General features: G+C 36.9%; 1 protein-coding gene and 1 pseudogene across 6 annotated transcripts in view; one reads left to right on the plus strand and one right to left on the minus strand.

Annotated features, from left to right (window-relative positions):
- KIAA1328 (KIAA1328 ortholog) overlaps nucleotides 1-22826 on the plus strand; it is a 365621-nt gene that overhangs the window by 171369 nt on the left and 171426 nt on the right. The gene's annotated exons all lie outside the window — the stretch shown is intronic.
- LOC102157950 lies at nucleotides 12663-14995 on the minus strand (annotated as a pseudogene).

The following is a 22826-nucleotide window of genomic DNA, read 5'->3' on the forward strand; positions in this document are numbered from 1 at the left end:
TTGAGCTCTTTGGAATCCTTTTCTGATTATGGGGGCAATATTAAAGCTGTTAAAATACCACGTCCGGCCTTGGAACTCAATTAAAATGATGCTATCAGAGTTCCCACTGTGGCTCAGTGGGTTAAGGACCCAACATAGTGTCCGTGAGGATGAGGGTCCGATTCCTGGCCTCCCTCAGTGGGTTTAGAATCTGATGTTGCCTCAAGCTGCACCATAGGTCACAGATGAAGCTCAGATCGGGTGTTGATGCAGCTCAGATCCGGTGTTACTGTGGCTGTGGTGTAGGCTGGCAGTTGCAGCTCCAATTCAACCCCTAGCCTGGAAGCTTCCATATGCCATAGGTGTGGCCATAAAAAGAAAAAAATTAAAAATTAAAAATAAGTAAATAAAATTATGCTGTCATGTGAGATCATGCCACACTAAGATCTAAGGAACTAAAGCTGTTTGTTTTGATCAAAACGAGGTCAGAGATAGAGTGATGGAAACAAAAAAAATGGAAAATTCATCAGAAAAAATCCCCAACCATGAAATTGCTTCATGCTTTCAAGAAAATGTTATTTCTTTGCTTTAAAAGTGCTGGTCAGAGCTGTCATAGAGCAATGCCATATTCACCTAAATTGGACCCTACCAGTAGCCATGTGTGGGATATAAGAAGCTTAGTATACTTGTAAATTTATACCTGTAACAGCCTGATTCTCTCTGCAGAATTCTAGGTGCGAAAAATACCCCTAAATCTCCTAATCCATTCCCTTACTATTGTAGGAAGTTGTATATCAGTAAGAGAGTTAGATTTTACCCTGAGGTGTTTCAATCTAATGAAGCATACAGTAAATGTGTACTGGGCCTATCCACTAACTTAGTGTGACTAAAATTGGACTCTTGATTTCCTTGCCAAACCTGCAACTCTCCCATCTGTCTCACTCAGGAAATGGCAGTCCCATTCTTTCTGTTTCTCAGGAAAAATATATTTGCAGTCATACTTGACATTTCTTTTTCTCTTACACCCCCAAATCCAATCCATTACCAAATCCAGGTCAGTCTTCCTTCTAAATATATCCTACTTCTACCATCACTTACCGCTTCCATCGCTCCCACCTTAGTCCAGGTCCACTTCGCACCTGGATTACCTCCTGGATTTTTACTTAAAAATGAAAATCTGTATTCATATGAAAACCTGTATGTGTTTATAGTGGCTTTATTCGTGTTCATTAAAAACTGAAAACAACCCAAATGTCCTACTCTGGAAGTTCCCGTCGTGGTTCAGTGCAAACAAATCTGACTAGCATCCATGAGGACGCAGGTTCAAACCCTGCTTCACTCAGTGGGTTAAGGATCCAGCATTGCTGTGAGCTGTGGTGTAGGTCTCAAATGCAGCGCGGATCCCACATTGCTGTGGCTGTGGCTCAGGCCGGCGGCTACAGCTCTAACTGGACACCTATCCTGGGAACAGATGCAGCCCTCAAAAGGCAAAGTAAAGTAATTAATTAATTAATTAGTTAAAACAAATGTCCTACTCTGCAATAAAAAAAAAGAAAGGAACGGACTGTTGATGTGCACACTGCATACATGAATCTCAAATGCATTGTGCTAAGAGAAGGAAGCCAGATTCAAAATGTGAGTCTGTTTGTGTGAGATTCCTGAAGAGGAAAACAATGGAGACAGAAATGAATCAAGAGCTGAGCCTGGGGGAGAGCTTGACCACAAAGCATGAAGAGTTTTTTGATATGATGGAACTATCTTGATTATTATAGCGATTACCCAACCATTCTCATTTCTCAAAATTTCAACAACTATACACTAAAGAAGGATGAACCTTATTGTACATAGACTGTACCTTAATTTAGAAAAAAGAAAAAAATGAATGCATTGTTAGTAAGACCAAAAGACTGTGTCATTTAGGGTTCAGTGTGGGAAACATAATTTAAGCAAGAGGGAATTTGTGTTAGGAATAAAAGCTTTGAAGGGGCTTAAGAAGCAGGTTTTATGTTGGTCTTCCAGTGGTGACCTTGGAACCAAGTAGGACTAATATACTTGTGCCTAACACTCTGAGACTATCACTGGTGGAGCTATGCTGGAATTAGGAATAATGTGTTTACTGCTGCTGCAATGGTCTCCAGAAACCCAGGATACCCCAGAAAAGACTCCACCAGTGAGACTGAAGTGTTAGGAAGCCAGGTGTGCTGCTGCCACACTGCTGCTTCTCACCCCCAAACAACTGAAAAATGGTCTCTTGTTTTGTTATTGGGGAAGGGAATTCTTGTGTTTTTACCACGGCCCTTGCCGGGAGAGACAAACAAAAGACCTCCAAAAGCAGCTGGAATAAGCAGAACCTAATTGCCATCCAGAGTCCTGGCTAGAAGGGAATCTGGACTGTGTGAGTGGTAACTTCCCAGATTTTACATTTAAATGGATCATAGAGGAAGCCTTGCCTCAGTAGTCGGCACAGTGTCCAAAGTTCCATCAATGAGCGACTCTTTAATAAACTGTGGGATGTTATGCAGTGGTTAAAGAATTTACTCAGATGGCAGGTATTCTGTAAGCAAGAGTATAATTGCACTCTTGAGTTTTGGTTGATAAATTCTGGTGATTTAAATGTTGAACTCTTAAATCTAGCTCTGCTGAAGTCAATATATTGCAATTTCTATACTACTACTTTTAAATGTGTGCTGTAAACATTGCTATTTGTTGAAAATAATTAAATGATTTCTCTTTTCCAAAATTAATCTGAAAGATTAGGACAGGTTAGGCTTCCTAATATCCAGAATGCCATACATAAATTTGGAAAACAATTTTTCAAAATGGTAAATAATATAGAAGAAATCTTTAACAGCTTTCTACAGGAGGGAAATCAGCCACAGATAAAGGACTAAGTTTGTATAGAATGAGTGGCAAATACATAGTAGAACATAGGCTTGTCTCTTAGCTATGAAATCCAAACATTGCCTTCCCAATGCTGTGTGAGTCACTGTGCTTAGATGTCTTTAGGTGTCTTCTCACTTGTCCCCTGCTAGAGATAGCTGATGTATGTGCACACTGCTGTACGCTCACAGGATTGGGTTTGAGGAGACTCATGGGAAAGTTAAAGCTCCAGGGAAGAGTATTTTAGTTTGTGAGCACAAGTCTGTTAAGTTCTGCCCTCTCTCACCCCCATAAATTTCAAGTTAAAAATATATTTTTTAAATAAAAAATAAACTATTTTATTTTAAAGTGGGTAAGCAATGAGGTTAGAGTGAATTGCTTCAGAAGCTAAATGGGCAAACTTCCTCTAACAGATTTTAATTATTTTTATATATTTTTTTTCCCAAACGAAGACTCACAATAGCCATTTAAACTAAACTAGAGCAGCTCTTTCATCTTCATTGTAAGCTTCAGACCCTAAATAAAGCATGAAGCTGGGCAGTACACTGCTTAATTTTCAAATTGGATTTTTCATTATGTTTTATGATAACTTTTTATTTTTATCAAGTTGCATCTCGGCCTTCTGTTTAAACTCAAGAAGATTTATGGCAAATGATCTGGGTGCTTATTTGGACAAACTAAATACAATAAATCAGTTTACTGTTTCAATAAAATGTTATTAATAGAACATATTATTCTGTTCAACATTATGTTATCTTTAAAATTAAGCAGAGCATTAGTGGCAGTGAAAGTAGTTTCAATCAATACTTTCCTGTAATTAAACCTATTGTCTAAGAAACTTTTCTTTTTAAGGGAGAAAAATGATCTTAGCACAACTATCAACTTCTGACTCTAGCTAGAGATGGCGTTTCATAGCTTCTAAATATTATTGGTAGGGTTTCTTTGTGTTTGTTCTGGTGTTAAGAAGATAGTTTCCTCAAAGTTGCTTTGCAGCAGTTAGAGCATACATGTTCCTTAAATGCTTTTTTTTTTTTACTTGAAGAATTTAGTTGGCACTTAACCCGATACCCATCCATGTGTGTACCTCAGTGAAATTGAGGTCAATGGAGGATATTAAGAAAGGCAAAGCTGCTGTTGACATTCAGGAGTATAAGAATTGCCAACTTCTCTTCTGATCTTGGAGAATTTCTGGTTAAATTCCTTAATGGAGTATAGATAGAGGATATAAATTTTTGTTTCAAAATTCATATGATAATGAGAACTTACTAGGGGAGTCACAGTTTAGGTCCTCAATCACCCACTGTACTCCTATTGAAAGTTTAGAATGATGGTGTTCAAATCAAAGATGGCCAAAGTCTCAGGATGGTATTGCAGTCTTAGGAGACCTCCACTGCACAGGGAGGGTCTCTTGCAGTGTTCTGATTCGATAGCAAAGTGCCTTGAGAGAAGTCTGCTGTTTAATAATGCAGTGTAGAAATCAAAGGCTTTGGATGTTAAATTGCATATATTTTTCAGTGGGAAATCTCTTAAAAAATACTGCATACTTTTTGCTTGGCACATCATGTTGTCATCACCTGGAAGTTTAAGGAATCATGGAGACTTATTGTTAAAAGTTCCAAATTTACTCCTTTGCTTCTGTCATTTCATATCTTTAATCTGAATGTAAGAAAAAGAGATGATCTCACCACGGTTTTGTTCTCATTTAAATTGTTAAGAAATGGAGATCCGATCATGGCTGAACAGGTTAAGAACCCAACACAGTGTCCATGAGAATGTGGGTTCAGTCCCTGGCCTCAGTCAATAGGTTAAGGATCTGGCATTGCCTCAAGGTGTGGCACAACGGCTCAGATCCCTGTACTGCTGTGGCTGTGGTGTAGGCCAGCAACTGCAGCTCCAATTTCACCTCGAGCCTGGGAACATCCATATGCCACAGATGTGGTCTTTAAAAAAAAAAAAAAATTATTAAGAAATTGTTTTGGCAGGAGAGTTATGTTAAGTTGGAAAAATATTTATGAAATTCTAAGCCATCACACACATTCTGTTGGCTTAGGATAAAGATTCAATAGCCTATCAGGCAAGTAATTTGATCCTGTTGTTCTATGACTCTAGTAAACAAGTGAGTTCTTACATTCATTGAATACTACTGCTAACGTTTTACAAAGTTACATTCTCCTCCTCCTGTAATTTAAATGCAGATGTTTATCATATTTTTCCATGCCAGTGGGAGACTACTTAAAATCTGCACTGGAGTGAAGCATTAGGTAGCTGAACACGTGATTCTGGTTGTCTTTCTTAGTTCTGCCTTAAAACCTTTAAATGTAACATTTCTAAAGAAAGGTTCATTTTGGTGTCATGAACACCTTGAACTACTGGATGCTTTTGGTCTACAGCGGACAATGATTGTATGTGGAGACTTTGGGAGCCAGTGGCAAGGAGCAGCTGACCATTTGGTTAGCTATGCATTATCTTATTTTTTGTTTGTTTTCCCCAACATTTTAACATCATCTATTTTACGCAGTTATCTGTAACTTTTTTCCTAGTAATAAATTTATCTTGTTTGGTATTAAAGTAATTATGGCTTCATTAAATAAATTGGAAATTGTTTTTCCCTTTTTCTGTTCTCTACCTTTGTGATATTGTAATTTCTTTAGTTGACGTGGAGGTATTAAGATTTTCTTTTTGATTTTCAGTCCTTTTTTTTTTTTTTTTCCCTTTTTAGGGCTGCACCCACGACATACGAAAGTTCCTAGGCTAGAGGTTGAATCTGACACCTTGCGGCTGGCCTATGCCACAGCCACAGCAACATCAGATCCGAGCCGCATCTGCAACCTACACCATAGCTCATAGCAACTCTGGATCCTTAACCCACTGAGCAAGGCCAGAGATCAAACCTGCATCCTCATGGATCCTTGTCGGGTTCATTATCTGCTGAGCCACGAAGAGAGCTCTGGTTTTTAGTCAATTTTGACAATCTCTGTCTTTTAAGGAATTTGTACCTTTCATAAGAGGTCATATAAGTAGCATGAACCTGTTCACTGTGTTCCTTTGTTAACTTGATAATGTCTGTGGCATCTGCATCTATGTGTCCCTTTTTTATTTTTTATTTTAATAATTTGTATCTTTTCTTCATCAATCTTACTGATTTTTTTTTTTTTAGCAAAACAGCTTTTACTATATTTTACTGTTTGTTTTCTGTATCATTTATTCCTGGCCTTATGTTTATTTTTCCTGCTATTTATTTCAATTTTAAGTTGTCTTTCTTCTTCTGACTTCCAAGATGAGCCTTTAGATAATTGGTTTGGAACTTTATTCTTTTCTAGTATAAACATTTAAAGTTATAAATTTCCCTCCAAGAATTCCTTTACATGCATCCCACACATTCTTTACATTGTGGAAATTTTTTTTCCAAAATATTTTCTAATTACCTTTGTGATTTACTCTTTGAACAGTTTATAATCATTTATAATTTTCTCTTAGTTTCTAATTTTTGCAAATACCTCAAATAGCTTTCTGATATTTATTTCTGATTTAATTCCCCTCTGTCAGAAAATAGACCCCCCTGGAGTTCCCATTGTGGCTTAGTGGAAATGAACCTGACTAGTATCCATGAGGATGCGGGTTCAATCCCTGGCCTGACTCTGTAGGTTAAGGATCTGGCATTGCTGTGAGCTGTGGTATAGGTCATGGATGCGGCTCAGATGTAGGTAGCATTGCTGTGGCTGTGGTGTAGGCCAGTATCTGTAGCCCCAATTCGACCCCTAACCTGGGAACTTCCATATGCTGCAGGTGCAGCTGTAAAAAGCAAAAAAAAAAAAAAAAGAAAAAAAAGGGGGAGTTCCCGTCGTGGCGCAGTGGTTAACGAATCCAACTAGGAACCGTGAGGTTGCAGGTTCGGTCCCTGCCCTTGCTCAGTGGATTAACGATCCGGTGTTGCCGTGAGCTGTGGTGTAGGTTTGCAGGCACGGCTCGGATCCCGCGTAGGCTGGAGGCTACAGCTCCGATTCGACCCCTAGCGTGGGAACCTCCATATGCCGTGGGAGCGGCCCTAGAAATGGCAAAAAGACAAAAAAAAAAAAAAAAAAAAAAAAGGAGGAAGAAAAGAAAGAAAAGAAAACAGACACTCCACAACTTAAAAATGTGGAAATTGGAGTTCCCGTCGTGGCGCAGTGGTTAACGAATCCGACTAGGAACCATGAGGTTGCGGGTTCGGTCCCTGCCCTTGCTCAGTGGGTTAACGATCCAGCGTTGCCGTGAGCTGTGGTGTAGGTTGCAGACGCGGCTCGGATCCCGCGTTGCTGTGGCTCTGGCGTAGGCCGGTGGCTACAGCTCCGATTAGACCCCTAGCCTGGGAACCTCCATATGCCGCGGGAGCGGCCCAAGAAATAGCAACAATAACAACAACAACAACAACAAAAAAGAGACAAAAGGCAAAAAAAAAAAAAAAAAAGTGGAAATTATTGAGACCTGTTTTATATCCTGCGATATGGCCTGTCTTGCTAAATATTTCATCTACATATAAAAATAACCCACTCTGCAATTATTAGAGGAATATTCAATACATAGCCACACGGTCAGCGTTTTTATAGTATTTTTCAGGTGATCTAAATACTTACTGATTTTGCCAAAATTTTCTTTTTTTTAATTTTTATTTTTTTACAGAATAAAATACATACATTTACACACAATTACATTCACACAGATTATTATAACATGGATCTTAAGAAACAGATTAAGTGACTCCCACTGGAGAAGTGGAATGGAAAATGTGCTGAGACAAATAGGAAATTTATTCTATACTTTATCCCATTTTGTATGGCTTTCATCTTTACTATTTAGCATTACCTACTACATTTCAACTTTTCTTTAAAAATTAGCATTATATTAAATTGTTATATTCTGCAACTAAAATTTATAAAGAAGAAAGCCTTATATACCATTAAATATTTTATATAGCATAGTAAAAAGAATAACACCTGGTAAGCATAACAAAAATAATACACCCTCTGAAAATAAGTAAAATATAAAATGCATAAGTTGGTTAAAAAACAGTGTAACTATATAAATATGTCCTCACAATTTGTTCCATCTCATTGAGTCTTCAATAAAGGCATTACACCATTCTAGGTGATGTGATAAATAAGACATTATAGACTTTACATTTTACCATGGAGAGAAATGGTTATTAATAATACAATTGTAGAACTGTATTATTTAATTGTACAGTGGCATTATTTAATTATAATTATCATAAGTTCTTTGATGGAGAGGAAATCAGAATCAGATCTAAGAAGACTTCAGCTTTCCAAGAATGAGGTCAAATGACCCCCTTCATGGTGGATTATGCACTTATTTACTATGAGATATATTTCTTTTTCAGAGATTGCTTGTTTGTGTATCAATTGTAGATTTTTGGTTTGCAGTTATTATGAAGTTTTGATGTAAGAGTCTATATGTACATGAGATTGTTTTAAGTTGTTGTTCTCTTAATGGCAAGTTCATCTCCGGTGTCCCGCATTTGTACCCATCTCTTCTCATGATTTCTGATTTTGGTGGTATAATTGTGCATGGATGATTTCGTATCTTTACTGTATATATACCTTTACTGGTGAGCCTTGTCATTTGTGGAATTTCTGTTTCCTGTTGCTGATCTTTTCTTTCCTGCCTAGAGAAGTTCCTTTAGTATTTGTTGTAAGGCTGGTTTAGTGTTGCTGAATTCTCTCAACTTTTGCTTATCTGAGAAGGTTTTTATTTCACCTTCAAATCTGAATGAGAGCCTTGCTGGGTAGAGTATTCTTGGTTGGAGGTTTTCTCCTTTCATCACATTAAGTATATCATGCCACTCCCTTCTGGCCTTCAGAGTTTCTGCTGAAAAATCTGCCGATAACCTTATTGGGGTTCCCTTGTATGTTACTTGTTTCTTTTCCCTAGCTGCTTTCAAGATTTTCCCTTTGTCTTTAATTTTGGTCAGTTTGATTAATAGGTGTCTCGGTGTGTTCCTCCTTGGGTTTATTTTATATGGTACGCGTTGTGCCCCCTGAATTTGAGTGAGTGGTTCCTTTCTCATGTTAGGGAAATTTTCGGCTATTATCTCTTGGAATATTTTTTCTGTCCCCTTCTCTCTCTCTTCTCCTTCTGGCACCCCTATCATACGGATGTTGGTGCGTTTAATGTTGTTGCAGAGTTCCCTGAGACTCTCTTCATTTTTTTTCAATCTTTCTTCTCTTTTCTGTTCTGCATCTGTAATTTCTTCTAATCTGTCCTCCACCTCACTTATGCGTTCTTCTGCCTCCTGTATTCTGCTGTTAGCTGCTTCTAGTGAGTTTTTTATTTCAGTTATTGTATTTTGCATCTCTTCTTGTTTAAGTTTTATATCTTGTATCTCTTTGGTTAGTGTTTCCTGTAAGTTATCCATCTTTGCCTCCAGCTTATTCCAATGCCTTGTGTCATCTTCCGCATCAACAGTCTAAAGTCTTTTTTCTGGAGGCTGAGAATCTCCTCATTGCTTAGCTGATTTTCTGGGGCTTCTTCTTTCTCCCTCATCTGAGTTATAGTTCTCTGTCTTTCCATTTTTATAGGTTTTTGGTGTGGTGACCTTTTTACAGATAATAGAGCTGTAGCCTCTCTTAGTTCTGGTGTCTGCCCCCCTTGTGGCTGAAGTCGGTATGGGGGGCTTGCTGTAGGCTTCCTGATGGGAGGGGCTGATGCCTGCCCACTGGTAGGTGGAGCCAATTCTGATCCCTCTGGTGGGTGGGGCTTAGTCTCTGGATGGGATTAGGGGCTGCTATGTGCCTGAGGCTCTATAGGTAGCCGGTTTACTGAGGGGTGTGGCTGTGATCCCACCTGGATTGTTGTTTGCCCTGGGGCTTCTCAGCACTGACTGACAGGTGGGGCCAGATTTTCCCAAAATGGCCACCTCCAGAAAAAGGCAACTGCTGAATATTCCTGAGAGCTTTGCCTTCAATGTTCCTCCCTCACAACAAGCCACGTTCACCCCTGTTTTCCCATGATGTCCTCCAAGAAATGCAGTCAGGTTTGACCTAGGTTCCTGTGGAGACCTCGCTCTGCCCTGGACCTAGTGCACATGAAAGTCTGTGTGCGCCTTTTAAGAATGGGGTCTCCATTTCCCCCAGTCTTGTGGAGCTCCTGTGCACAAGCCCCGCTGGCCTTCAATGCCAGATGCTCCAGGGGCTCTTTCTCCCAGTGACAGATCCCAGCATGTGAGGGTTTGATGTGGAGCTCAGAACTCTTACTCCTGTAGGTGAGTCTCTGTGAGCCAATTAGTTTTCAGTCTGTGGAGCTTCCCACCTGTGAGGTATGGGATTGTCTATATCACGAAATCACCCCTCCTACCTGTGGATGTGGCCTCCTCTTTTTCTTCTGGAGTAGGGTATGGGTTTCTGGTCCATTTGGGTGGAGATTTCTCAGTCTTTAGTTGTGAATTTTGTTGTTTTTAGGAGAGAAGTTGAGCTCCAGTCCTACTATTCTGCCATCTTAATCCTGTCTCTTGCCAAAATTTTCTAAGAGAGTTTTGAAAGATCCAAATATGATTGTGGATTTGTTTATTTTTCTTTTTATTTTGCCTGACTTTCCTTCATGTATTTTGAATTTCAATTATAAGGTGCCATTATATTTAAGGTTGTAATGTCTTCTTGCTTCATTTACTTCTTTTGTTTTGAAACATGCCTCTTTATCCCTGTTAATATTACTTGTTCGGAAATACCTTATATGAAATTAATATATCCACTCCAGCCTTCTTATAATTAGTATTTATAGGGTTATATTCTTTTCCATACTTCTACTTTTCCCCATTTTTGATAAAGTTGCAGGACACAAAATTAATAGACAAAAATAGATTGTATTTCTATGTACTAGCAATGAAAGATCCGTAGGGAAATGATCCCATTTACCTTCACATCAAAAAGAATAAAATACCTGGGAATAAACCTACCTAAAAAGACAAAAGACCTATACTCTGAAAACTATAAGATGCTGATGAGAGAAATCAAAGATGACACAAACAGATGGAAAGATATACGATGCTCTTGGATTTTAAGAATCAGTACTGTCTCAATGACTATACTACCTAAGACAATCTACAGATTCAGTGAATCCCTATCAAATTACCAATGGCATTTTTCGCAGAACTAGAACAAGAAAATTAAAAATTTGTATGGAAATACAAAAGACCTTGAAGAGCCAAAGCAGTATTAATAAAGAAAAACGGAGCTGGAAAAATCAGGCTCCCTGATTTCAGACTATACTACAAAGCTATAATCATCAAAACAGTATGGTAACTGGCACAAAAACAGAAATATAGATCAATGGAACAGGATAGAAGGCCCCGAAATAAACCCAAGCACCTGTGGTCAATTAATCTATGCCAAAAGAGGCAAAAATATACAATGGAGAAAAGACAGTCCCTTCAATAAGTGGTGCTATAAACTGAACAGCTAGCTATAGGCAAAAAAATGAAATTAGAACATTCTTTAACACCATATACAAAAATAAACTCAAAACGGAGATTAAAGACCTAAATGTTAGACTGAATACTATAAAACTCTCAAAGGACAACATAGGCCGAATATTCTCTGGCAAAAACCACAGCAGTTATCTTCTTAAATATACCTCTAATGGCAATCAAAACAAAAATAAACAAGTGGGACCTAATTAAACTTAGTTTTTGCACAGCAAACAGAACCATAAACAAAACAAAAAGACAACCCACAGATTGGGAGAATATATTTGAAAGTGAAGCAACTGATGAATTTAATCTCCAAAATATGCAAACACCTTGTGCATCTCAATATCAAAAAAAAAAAAAAAGAATGACCCAATCAAAAACTGGGCATAAGATCTAAACAGACATTCCTCAAAAAGACAGATGGCAAAACAAAAACAAAAACAAAAAACAAACAAAAAAACATGAAAGGCTGCTCAACATCACTAATTATTAGAGAAATGCAAATCAAAAATACTATGGGATACCACCTTATACTAGCCAGAATGTCCATCGTCAAAAAGTCTACAAACAAATACTAGGAAGGGTACTGGAGAAAAAAAGAACACTCTTACACTGTTAGTGGGAATGTAAATTGGTGCAACCTCTATGGAAAACAGTATGAAGTTTCCTCAAAAAAGTAAAAATAGGACTACCATATGATCCAGCAATCCCACTCCTGGACATCTATCCCACTCCTGGACATCTATCCATAGAAAACAATAATTAAAAAGATACATGCACACCAGCATTCATTTCAGCACTATTTACAATAGCCAAGACATGGAAGAAACCTAAATGTTCATCAGCAGAGGAATGGACAAAGAAAATGTTGTGCTTATAAACACAGGAATACTACTCAGCCATAAAAAAGAATGAAATAAAGCCATTTGCAGCAACATGGGTGGACCTAGAAACTATCATACTAAGTGAAATTACTTGACTGTGAAAAACAAACATCATATGATATCACTTATATGTGGAATCTAAAAAAAAAGGATACAAATGGACTTATCTGCAGTATGGAAATAGGCTCATGGACATTGAAGACAAACTTAGGGCTACCAAAGGGGACAGGTGGGGAAGGGGGATGGAGTGGGAGTTTTGGATTGGCATATGCGCAGTGAGGTAAGTGACTGGCCATCAGGGAACTCTACCCAGTATTCTGTGATAATCTATATGGGAAAAGAATCTGGGAAAGAATGGATGTGTATGTATATATGTATAATTGAGTCATTTTGTTGTACAGTGGAAATTATCACAACATTGTAAATAAATTACACTTAAGTAAATTTTTTTAATTAGGAGTTTTTATTTATTATTTATTTTATTTTTAATTTATTTATTACTCAAATGAATTACAATTAAAAATTGTAATTTTTATTACTCAAAAATTTTTTTAAAAAATGAAAAAAACTCAACTTTGTAACCACATATATTAAGAAACCTCATAGCCAACTATTCATAATAAAGTTGGCATTTGTCTCAATGTAAAGAAATAAAATTGAACTACGGCTTGTTTAATAATACTAATACTAATACTAATAATAATGAAGTAGGGTTGTCATAGATAGTATATAGTTGGATTTTGGTTTATAATCCTGACAATCTGTGGTTTTTTACTGAAATGTTTGTATCTTTTATACTTGATATAGTTATCAACATGGTTGGGTTTAAATCTACCATCTTGTAATTTATTTTCTTTTTTCACCACTTTTTCAGTTTTTCTTGTTTTCTTTTGATGAACTAGTTTTAGCATTATCTCTATTTGGGGCTCTTTTTGTTCATCAGGCCTTTATTCAGAATTAGCGGTCCAAAATAGTATGGTCTTTATAGAATGAAAAAAATTAAGTTTATGCAGTAGGCTTCTTTTCTTGTGTCATGGGTTTCTTTTCTGTGGGCTTCTTTTCAGCTAGCTGGTGGATTTTGGTCACTGCCAGCTTTTCCCCACAAAAGGTTTTTTTCTGCATTTTAACACCAACAACTTTCTTTCCTTTCTTCTTCACCACAGACTTCTTGCCTGCAACCCCCTTTCTCATCTGATTCAGCTGCTACTACTGCTGCTACTTATCCATCCAGAGTTTGTCATTCTTGTCCTGGCAAGAAAGGTGTTCCAGGGCATGGTCATGGTCTTTGCATATGAGTTTAGCTTCAGTGTGATTCTCAGGGTTTTCAGTGGATTCTTCTCCAAGACTCTGTGATGAATCTTCTTGTGTGGTACTTGGAGGGCTCTTTCGATTTCTGGGCTTTCCAAGATTCTGCTAAGGTCTGATTGAGCATCTTAGAAATGGGAATGTTGTAGTTACTCTTGAAGGAGGCAGCTTCACACCAACTGCCATGTAGATCATCTAACTTGAGGAAAACATTTCCAGTCCAAATACAAAAATGTCCCACATGCTCATCAGGAGTAAGTTTCAAAAAGTTTAGTTTGCTTATATTAAGCAGAGTAATTTCAGGAATGTTTCTCAAGACCTCAATGATACCATTGTCCTCATTATAGATGATGCAGGCTCTCCTACACTGGATATGATAACATTTTCTCATTTTGCCTTTGCCAGCTATCATCTTCTATGAGGCATAGACTTCTGATATCATTCCAGGCCTTAAATTTCTTAGGAAGCAGAACAGCCTGCTTGGTCTTGTAGCCTTTGACTTTTATCTTCAACTACAAAAGGATGTTTAGGAACTTCCCCAATATAGTGACCTTTAGACATAATCAGTGCTGGTAAGGCCAAAGCAGCCAAGGCAGAGCAGGTGGCGTATCACTCTGTATTGTGTTCATTCTGTGGTGCCAACATTGCCAGGTTCCAATTGGTGCAGACATGCAGCCCCCTTGATGCATATTTCCAAAAGCACCCAGCCAGAATGGTAAGTCCCCTGCCTCAAATTCCCAGCCAGCATCCCAAGACTCAGAGCTGGTTTGATGACCTGCTAATTCTTTGATAGTATAGGGCTGTCTGTTGTTTTTGTGCAACTTAGTGTGAACAGAGTTCACAATATCTAATTGAATGGGAATTTTGAACACAAGTGACATTTTTGCTAGATGACTTTCTTATCCAAGATCACTGGTATCAGTGAAGAGCCCATATCATGGAGGGAGAGGAGAAAGCCATGCTCTTCTCAACCAGTTAGCTTCCACAGGAAAACCTTGGGCTCATTATCTTTGTTTTAGTTTTTAATGGTTCTTCTAAGTATTGCAGAATGCATCTTTGGATGTCTGTTTTCAATAATATTTTACTGCTTCAAGTATAATATACAGTGTATAACCTTACAACAGAATGTTTCCATTCCGCCTTCCATCTTTTCTACTCTTGTTATCATATTTTTACTTCTATGTGTGTTGTAAATGCCACATTTTTTACTTCATTTAACAATTATCTTTTAGATAAATTTTAAATATGATGAAATGTTGCTTGTATTTCCATTTCTGGAAGTCTTTCTTTCCAAGGTTCCATGTAGTAGCATTCTATTTATACCTGAAAATGTTTGTTAATGGCCATACAGATTATCTGGTAATAAATTTCTTTTATCTTTTGTCTGAAAATGTTTATTTCACTTTCAATTTATTTTTTTAATTTTTTATTTTTACAATTTTTTGGCCACACCATGGCATATGAAGCTCCTGGGCTAGGGATCAGATCCAACCCACAGTTGCAACCTATGCCACAGATGCAGCAACATAGTCTTTCACCCACTGTGCCAGGCCAGGGATCAACCCTGCATCCCAACACTCCAGAGATGCTACCAATCCCATTGTACCACAGCGGGAACCCCCACTTTCAATTTTTAAAGGAAATTTTTGTCAGTTACACAATTCTGATTTAACAGTGTGTTTTTGCTTTCTGTTTTCCACTTTTAAAATACTGTATCATTTCTTCTGGTTTGCATATTTTGATTTTGTTTTTGACCGTGCCTGCAACATGGGAAAGTTCCCAGGCCAAACCCACATTACCACAGTGACCCAAGCTGCTGTAGTGACAGTGCTGAATCCTTAACCCTCTCCACCATAAGAGAACTCCTGTGTGTTTGTTTTTAGATCTTTTTAAATTAGATTCTGCTGTCATTCTTATTTTGTTTCTTTGTATGTCATGTCTTTTTTAACCTTTCTACTCTAAGTTTTCTATCACTAATTTTTAGCAATCTGGTAATAGTGCCTCTTGGTACTCTTTGTGTTTTTCTGTTTGAGTTTCATTGAGCCTTTTGGGTCTTTGGTTTTATAGCTTTTATTACATTTTAATATTTTAAATATTATTTCTTCAAATATTTTTTCTATCTCCACCTCTCCTGGCACTCCTATTACATGTATCACTTGTATCATTTCACAGATTACTACAGCTTTTTCCCCCAATTTAATGTTTTTCTCTGTGTTTTTCATTTTGGATAGTGTCTATTTTGTGTCTTCAGGTTTCTTAAGCAGCATCTAATCTCCTACAACTTTTATTGGATGAGGTTAATATTTTAGATACGTAATTTTTTTGGTCTTTTTAGGACCATACCTGCAGCATATGGAGGTTCCCAGGCTAAGAGTCTAATCAGAGCTGTAGCCTATACCACAGCCACAGCAATGCCAGATCCGAGCCATGTCTGCAACCTATACCACAGTTCATGGAAAGGCCGGATCCTTAACCCACTGAGTGAGGCCAGGGATCAAACCTGCATCCTCATGGATGCTAGTCAGATTCATTTCTGCTGAGTCACAATGGGAACTCCTAGATATGTAATTTTTCATCCATTGACTAACATTTGGTTATTTTGTATATCTTTTATCACTATGTTCATGTTTTTCTTTTAATCTTTAATTATGTTGGCCTTATTTATAATTGACTTTTTTCCTTATGATAATTTCATCATTTGTCATTTCTGGGGCTTTTTTCTATTGACTGACTAGTCAGATTTCACCATATAGCTTGTGATTTTTTAAATTGACTGCTCATTAGCATGTGTGTTACTCTAATGAGTATCCAGATTTTGTTGTCTTTTACAGAGTATCCTAGCAGGCATTCAAGTAGTTCCTGAATTTTAGAGGCTTTTGCTTAAGCTTTGTTAAGATATAAATACACAATAACAAAAACTTGTAGGAAATAGAATATTGAATGCTTTTTGCTCTTTTAAAGAAGGTAAAAATGTTACATTATGGACCAATAAAATACTCATATGAGAAAATCTAGGGGAAGAGAAGCTACATTTTTGTCATATTTATTAACTTATTAAAGAAAGCCCAAATTTATGTATAGTAAGAATCATGTAAAGAATACTTATTTTGAGGGTCCAAAGTAATAAAAGGGAAATAAAGATTTAAATAAGAACTACAAATAAAAAAGTATTTTCTGAAGTCTTGGCTTTCAGGCTGAAAATCAAACGTTATGGTTTTGACTCTAGATTCACTTGCTTTGGACATGTCTTTTAGCTTTATTAACATCTCCTTATATGAATTAGGTTTAATCTCCCTTTTCTTTTCTTTTTTTTCTTTTTAGGGCTGCACCTGCAGCATACAGGAGTTCCCAGGCTAGGGGTTGAATCAGAGCTGCAGTTGCAGACCTACACCACAGCCACAGCAACATGGGATCAAAGCACATCTGTAAACTATGCTGCAGCTTATAGCAGTGCTGGATCCTTAACCCACTGAGTTAAGCCAGGGATCAAATCCTTATCCTAGTCAGGTTTTTAACCAACAGAGCCACAATGAGACTCCCTAGATTTAACTCTTAATAAAATGTGAAAGAAATACTTGTCCCAGTATCCAGAAAAGGAGATATTCTTCTTTTGTGAATATTGGAACAAATTGAACATAGATGCAAATATCCTTAACAAAATACTAGCAAACCAAATACAAATATATATTAAAAGAATCATACATCATAATCAAGTAGGACTTATTGCAGGGATACAAGAATTCTTCAGTAGCCACAAATCTAACAATGTGATACAACACATCAACAAACTGAAGAATGAAAACCACATGATCATCTCAAAAGATGCAGAAAAGGCTTTTGACAAAATTCCACACCCATTTCTGATAAAAACTCTCCAGAGAGTGGGGATAGAGGGAACCTACCTCAACATAGTAAAAACCATGTATGGAAACCCACAGCTAACATCATTCTCAATGGTTAAAAGTTGAAATCATTTCCACTAAGATCAGGAAAAATACAAGGATATCCACTTTTACCGCTATTATTCAGCATAGTTTTGGAAATCCTAGCTACAGCAATCAGAGAAGAAAAAGAAATAAAAGGAATCCAAATTGGAAAAGAAGTAAAACTATCACTGTTTGCAGATGACATGATACTATACCTAGAAACCCCTAAAGACAGCACCAGAAAACTGTTAGCACTCATCAATGAATTGGGCAAAGTTGCAAGCTACAAAATTAATACACAGAAATAGACTGCATTTCTCTACTAATAATGAAAGACCAGAAATGAAATCAGAGAAACCATCCCGTTCATAATCAAACCAAAAAGAATAAAATACCTAGGAATATACCTATGTAAGAGACAAAAGACCTATACTCTGAAAACTATAAAATGTTGAAGAAAAAAATCAAAGACAACACAAACAGATGGAAAGATATACTATTCTCTTGGATGAGAAGAATCAGTATTGTCAAAATGACTATACTACCCAAGAAAATCTACAGATTCAATGCTATCCCTATCAAATTACCAAAGGCATTCTTCCAGAATTAGAACAGAATATTTTCAAATTTGAATGGAAATGCAAGAGGTCCCAAATAGCCAAAGTAATACTAAAAAAAAAAAAAAAAAATGAAAATGGAGGAATCAAGCTTCCTGACTTTAGACAATAGTACAAAGCTACAGTCGTCAAAACAATATGGTGCTAGCACAAAAACAGAAATACAAATCAATGGAATAAAATAGAAAGCCCTAAAATTAACCCAAGTACCTGTGGTCAACTAATCTATAACAACGGAGGAAAGAGCATACAGTGGAAGAAAGATATTCTCTTCTATAAATGGTGCTGGGAAAACTTGAAAGCTACATGTAAAAGAATTAAAGTAAAATACTGCCTAACACCATATACAAAAATAAACTCAAAATGGATTAAGACCTAAATAAAAGGCCAGATACTATAAAACTCCTAGAGGAAAACATAGGCAGTACACTCCTTGACATAAATTACAGCAACATCTTGTTTGATCCACCTCCTAGAATAATGACAAAAAAGACACAAATAAACCAATGATTCTAATCAAATTCAAAAGCTTTTGCACAGCAAAGGAAACCATTAATAAAAACAAAAAGACAACCCACAGAATGGGAGAAAATCTTTGCCAATGATGCAACAGACAAGGGTCTAATCTCCACAATATACAATCAACTCATGCAACTCAACAACAAAAAAACAAACAACCCAATTTAAGAATGGGCAGAAGACCTAAGCAAACATTTCTCTTAAAAAAGACATACAGATGGCCAACAGAAATATGAAAAAAATGCTCAATATCACTAATTATTAGAGAAATGCAAATCAAAATTACAATGAGGTACCACCTCACACCAGTCAGAATGGCCATCATTAATAAGTCAACAAATAGCAAATGCTGGAGAAGTTGTGGAGAAAAAGGTACCCTCCTCTACTATTGGTGGGAATGGAAATTGGTACAACCACTAAGGAAAACGGTATGGAGGTACCTCAGGAAACTAAATATAGGGCCACCATATGATCCAGCATTTGCACTGCTTGATATATATCCGTAAAAAACTTTCATTGAAAAAGATACATGCACCCCTATGTTCATAGCAGCACTATTCACAATAGCCAAGACATGGAAACAACCTAAATGTCATTGACAGATGAATGGATTAAGAAGATGTGGTACATACATACAATGGAATATTACTCAGCCATAAAAATGACAAACTAATGCCATCTGTAGCAACATGGGTGGAACAAGAGACTCTCATACTAAGTGAAGTAAGCCAGAACGAAGAAGAAAAATACCATATGGTATCACTTATTTCTGGAATCTAAAATATGGAGCAGATGATCCTATCTAAAAATAAAAAATGAAATTAAAAAAAAAAAAACAGAAATAGATCATAGCCAAGGAGAGCAGACTTGGAGTTTCCAAGGGGGAGAGGAGAGGGAGTGGGATGGATGGGCATTTTGGGCGCTTCTTGGTTGCAAACTATTATATTTGGAATGGTTGGGGAATGGAACTCTACTGTACAGCACAGGGAAATGTGTGTGATTGGGTCACTTTGCTGCACAACCAAACTTGAAGTAATATTGTAAATCAACTATACTTTAATATAATAATACTAATATTTTTTTTAAATTCACAAAAGGAGCATCAGTAATAGATGTGTAAATATAAACCAGTTGTAGAAGAAGAGACCAGAACAGGAGAGGAAATTGTGACCCAAGATAAGAGGTAAAAATATGAAAACATCTGAATACTCACTTCCCATAGCCAGATGGATCCATTCATGAAATCAGGAGGCATTTAGTAGCTCAGTAGTTCTCACTATGCCAGCAGCATCAGTATCACCTGGAAATTTTCTAAAAATGCAAATCTGCAGGACCCAGTTCACACCTACTGAGTTAGAAACTCTGGCAGTGGGGACAAGAAATCTGCATTTTAACAAGCCTTATGAACTCCCAATTTTGAGAACCTTTGTGCTAGTATAGTGGAAATAAATATCATTTGTCAGTCAAACTGCTGGTGAGTCCTATCACATGCAGGGTTTTATAAATACATCTTTCTAAATTCTTGATACAGATACATTAATAATATTTTCTATCTGAAGAAATGCTCTGTGTGCTTAATCACACAAGTTCTAGAAAACAAGAAGTGTCTATAAGATGGAAACTAAGTCTCTTTCTTTGTCATCATTTTTATCCATTCTTATATGCTTTTTCTATGATTTTTCTGTGTTGATAGAAGGATTTAATTTAATTTTGGTTTGGAGTGAAATAATCAAATATGCAATTTTAGCACAAAAATTAGTCCTTTAAGCTTAAAATAGTTTTTAAAAACCAGTTTGAAGTGTACTGAAGTGATATTTTTTTCAATGTGGCTCTTTCTGCTATAATTGTCACCCTTTCTTTCCTCTCTTCTACTCTTCTCTGCTCCCCCAATTCTTCCTTACTTCTCCATAACACCTTAGCTTTCTTCCCCTGCCTTTCCCTCAGAGTGTGCCCTCAGAGAAGAGAAGATCTATGTTTACAGTTAGATTTAGGTTTACAAATATTATGTAGGCCTTATGTTAATGGCTGCTTATATTTTCTTAATAGTGCCTCCCCCAAAATTGTCACCCTGTTTTGTAAGCACTAGATTGTAGATGTATTTGGTGCTGTCTAGCAACTTTGCTCAGAATGCTGCCCTGTGAAAGAAATCAGACTTGGTCAGAGTGGTTTCTAGAAAGCACTGAAAGGTAACATTATTTGTGACAATTAAGGAAAATGCCTTTCTTGGGGACTGAAGTAGGCTGATTTAGCAGTCTTTTATAGCCAAATTAGCAATCATGTACAATTGTTTATGTTTCCAATAAATATATTAAATGTCTTATGAATTAGTAGCCATACTTTACACTAGACATCCACTGCACCAACTAAAAAGTATTAACTAGGATAGGAATTCTAACAATCAGTGTTATATTAGTGATGCAAGACTTCTAGCTTTAAGTACTTCTTAGGAAGAAGCATAGTCCCCTATCCTTTCTTCCAAGAGAAAGTTTTTTGTTCACAGATTAATCAAAATCACTCTGGCTGTGGTGTCATTTGAATCCCCAGATGGTTAGGATTTAGCTAATAAACCTGATAGACCCCGGATGCTGTCTGTGCCTACTGAAGTTGTGCCAGTCTTCCTAGGTGAGACTGATTGATAAAAGCCCAACCCTTTACATACAATTCATTTGGACACATCAACTGTGTTCAATAGATGATGACATATGCAGATATTCTCTACAGTTTACCTTGATTAGCTCTTGTTGAGACGTACAGAAACATGAAGACTGTTGCCACTATGCCAGTCTATGCTCACAGGCACCTGCTCTTTGTATTTGGAGTCATTGCCGGGGTTAGCCTCCTGGTTTAAATGCCTGAGTCCACTTCCTTCTATCACCCATGAAAAGTGCCATGAGCATTCGGTTATACTGTTGCTATATATACCCCTTACCGCTTCTCCAAAGTAGCGTTTTAGGACAGTCTTCTGTGAGCAGAGCTGCTCCTACTTTCTAAATTTTTTTACTGGATTAAAGAACAAATTTAATTTTTACTGCTTTTTAGACTGTTTCAAGCTTAAATAATCTTAATCATGACCTGAGCCAAAGTATGTCCAAAAATAACAAAGTATACAATATGTCATAATGATTTTCAGCCCCTGATACTATGTATCATAAATATTGCAGTAAGTTATTTTTCATTTGAATATTCATCATCACTCCCTCTTAGCAGTGAAGAAAGCAACAGCTGGCCCAGTATTTGAAATGCTTGTATTTTTTGTTGTCGTTATAGTTAACTTTACCTCTTTCTACCTATTTTCTACAAATTGTATTGTTCACGAGTTATATATTGCCATAAGTATATAGGGCTTTGTGCAATAAATCTCTCCAAATCAAATTACTTTTCAGCCAGTTGGCTTTAAGGGCCTATCTGAAACAAGATGAAGTGTGCATCTCACATATTAATGACACGTTGCCTGTCATAGCAGAAGGAACCTTGTAAAGATGATAGAAATTTTTTCTTTTGGTGGGGGCTTTTTTTTTTCTTCTTTTTTTTTTTTTTAAGGGCTGCGCCATGGAATATGGAGATTGCCAGGCCTGGGGTCAAAACAGAGCTGTAGCCACCAGCCTATGCCACAACCACAGCCACACAGGATCTGAGCCACATTTGCGACCTACACCACAGCTCATGGCAATGCCAGATCCTTAACCACTGAGCAAGACCAAGTATCTAACCTGAATCCTCATGAATACTAGTCAGATTTATTTCTGTTGAGCCACTACGGGAGCTCCAAATGATAGAAATCTTGAGGTAAGTAAAAGAAATGGAAAGGGTTCATTGAGCTTCTATCTTTTTCCCCCAGTTATTCTTCAAATAGCTCTGTTTTTGCTTTCCCCATACTACTTAAAAATCACCTCTTAATTTGTTTACTAATTTGTCTCTTTCCACTAAAATACGGATTTTTATTACAGCAAGATGATTCCATAGTACCTAGATCAGTACTTTGAACATGGTATGCATTCAATAAATGTTAGCAAATAAATGAATATTGTTTTTTATTATAAAATTCACTCATTTTTAAGTGTACCATCTGATGATTTTGGTAAATGTATAGAACTGTACAGCCATCACACAACAACATTATATAACATTATTATAACATTCAACCAGCATTGGTCCATTAAGGACCATGCCTGCTGAAGGATCCCTTAGGCCAGGTTGCAGTCATTTCTGTTACTACCCTCAGCCGTGGTCAACCACTAATCTACTTTTTGTCTCT

The sequence above is a fragment of the Sus scrofa genome, chromosome 6, assembly GCF_000003025.6.
Source record: "Sus scrofa isolate TJ Tabasco breed Duroc chromosome 6, Sscrofa11.1, whole genome shotgun sequence".
NCBI lineage: Eukaryota > Metazoa > Chordata > Mammalia > Artiodactyla > Suidae > Sus > Sus scrofa.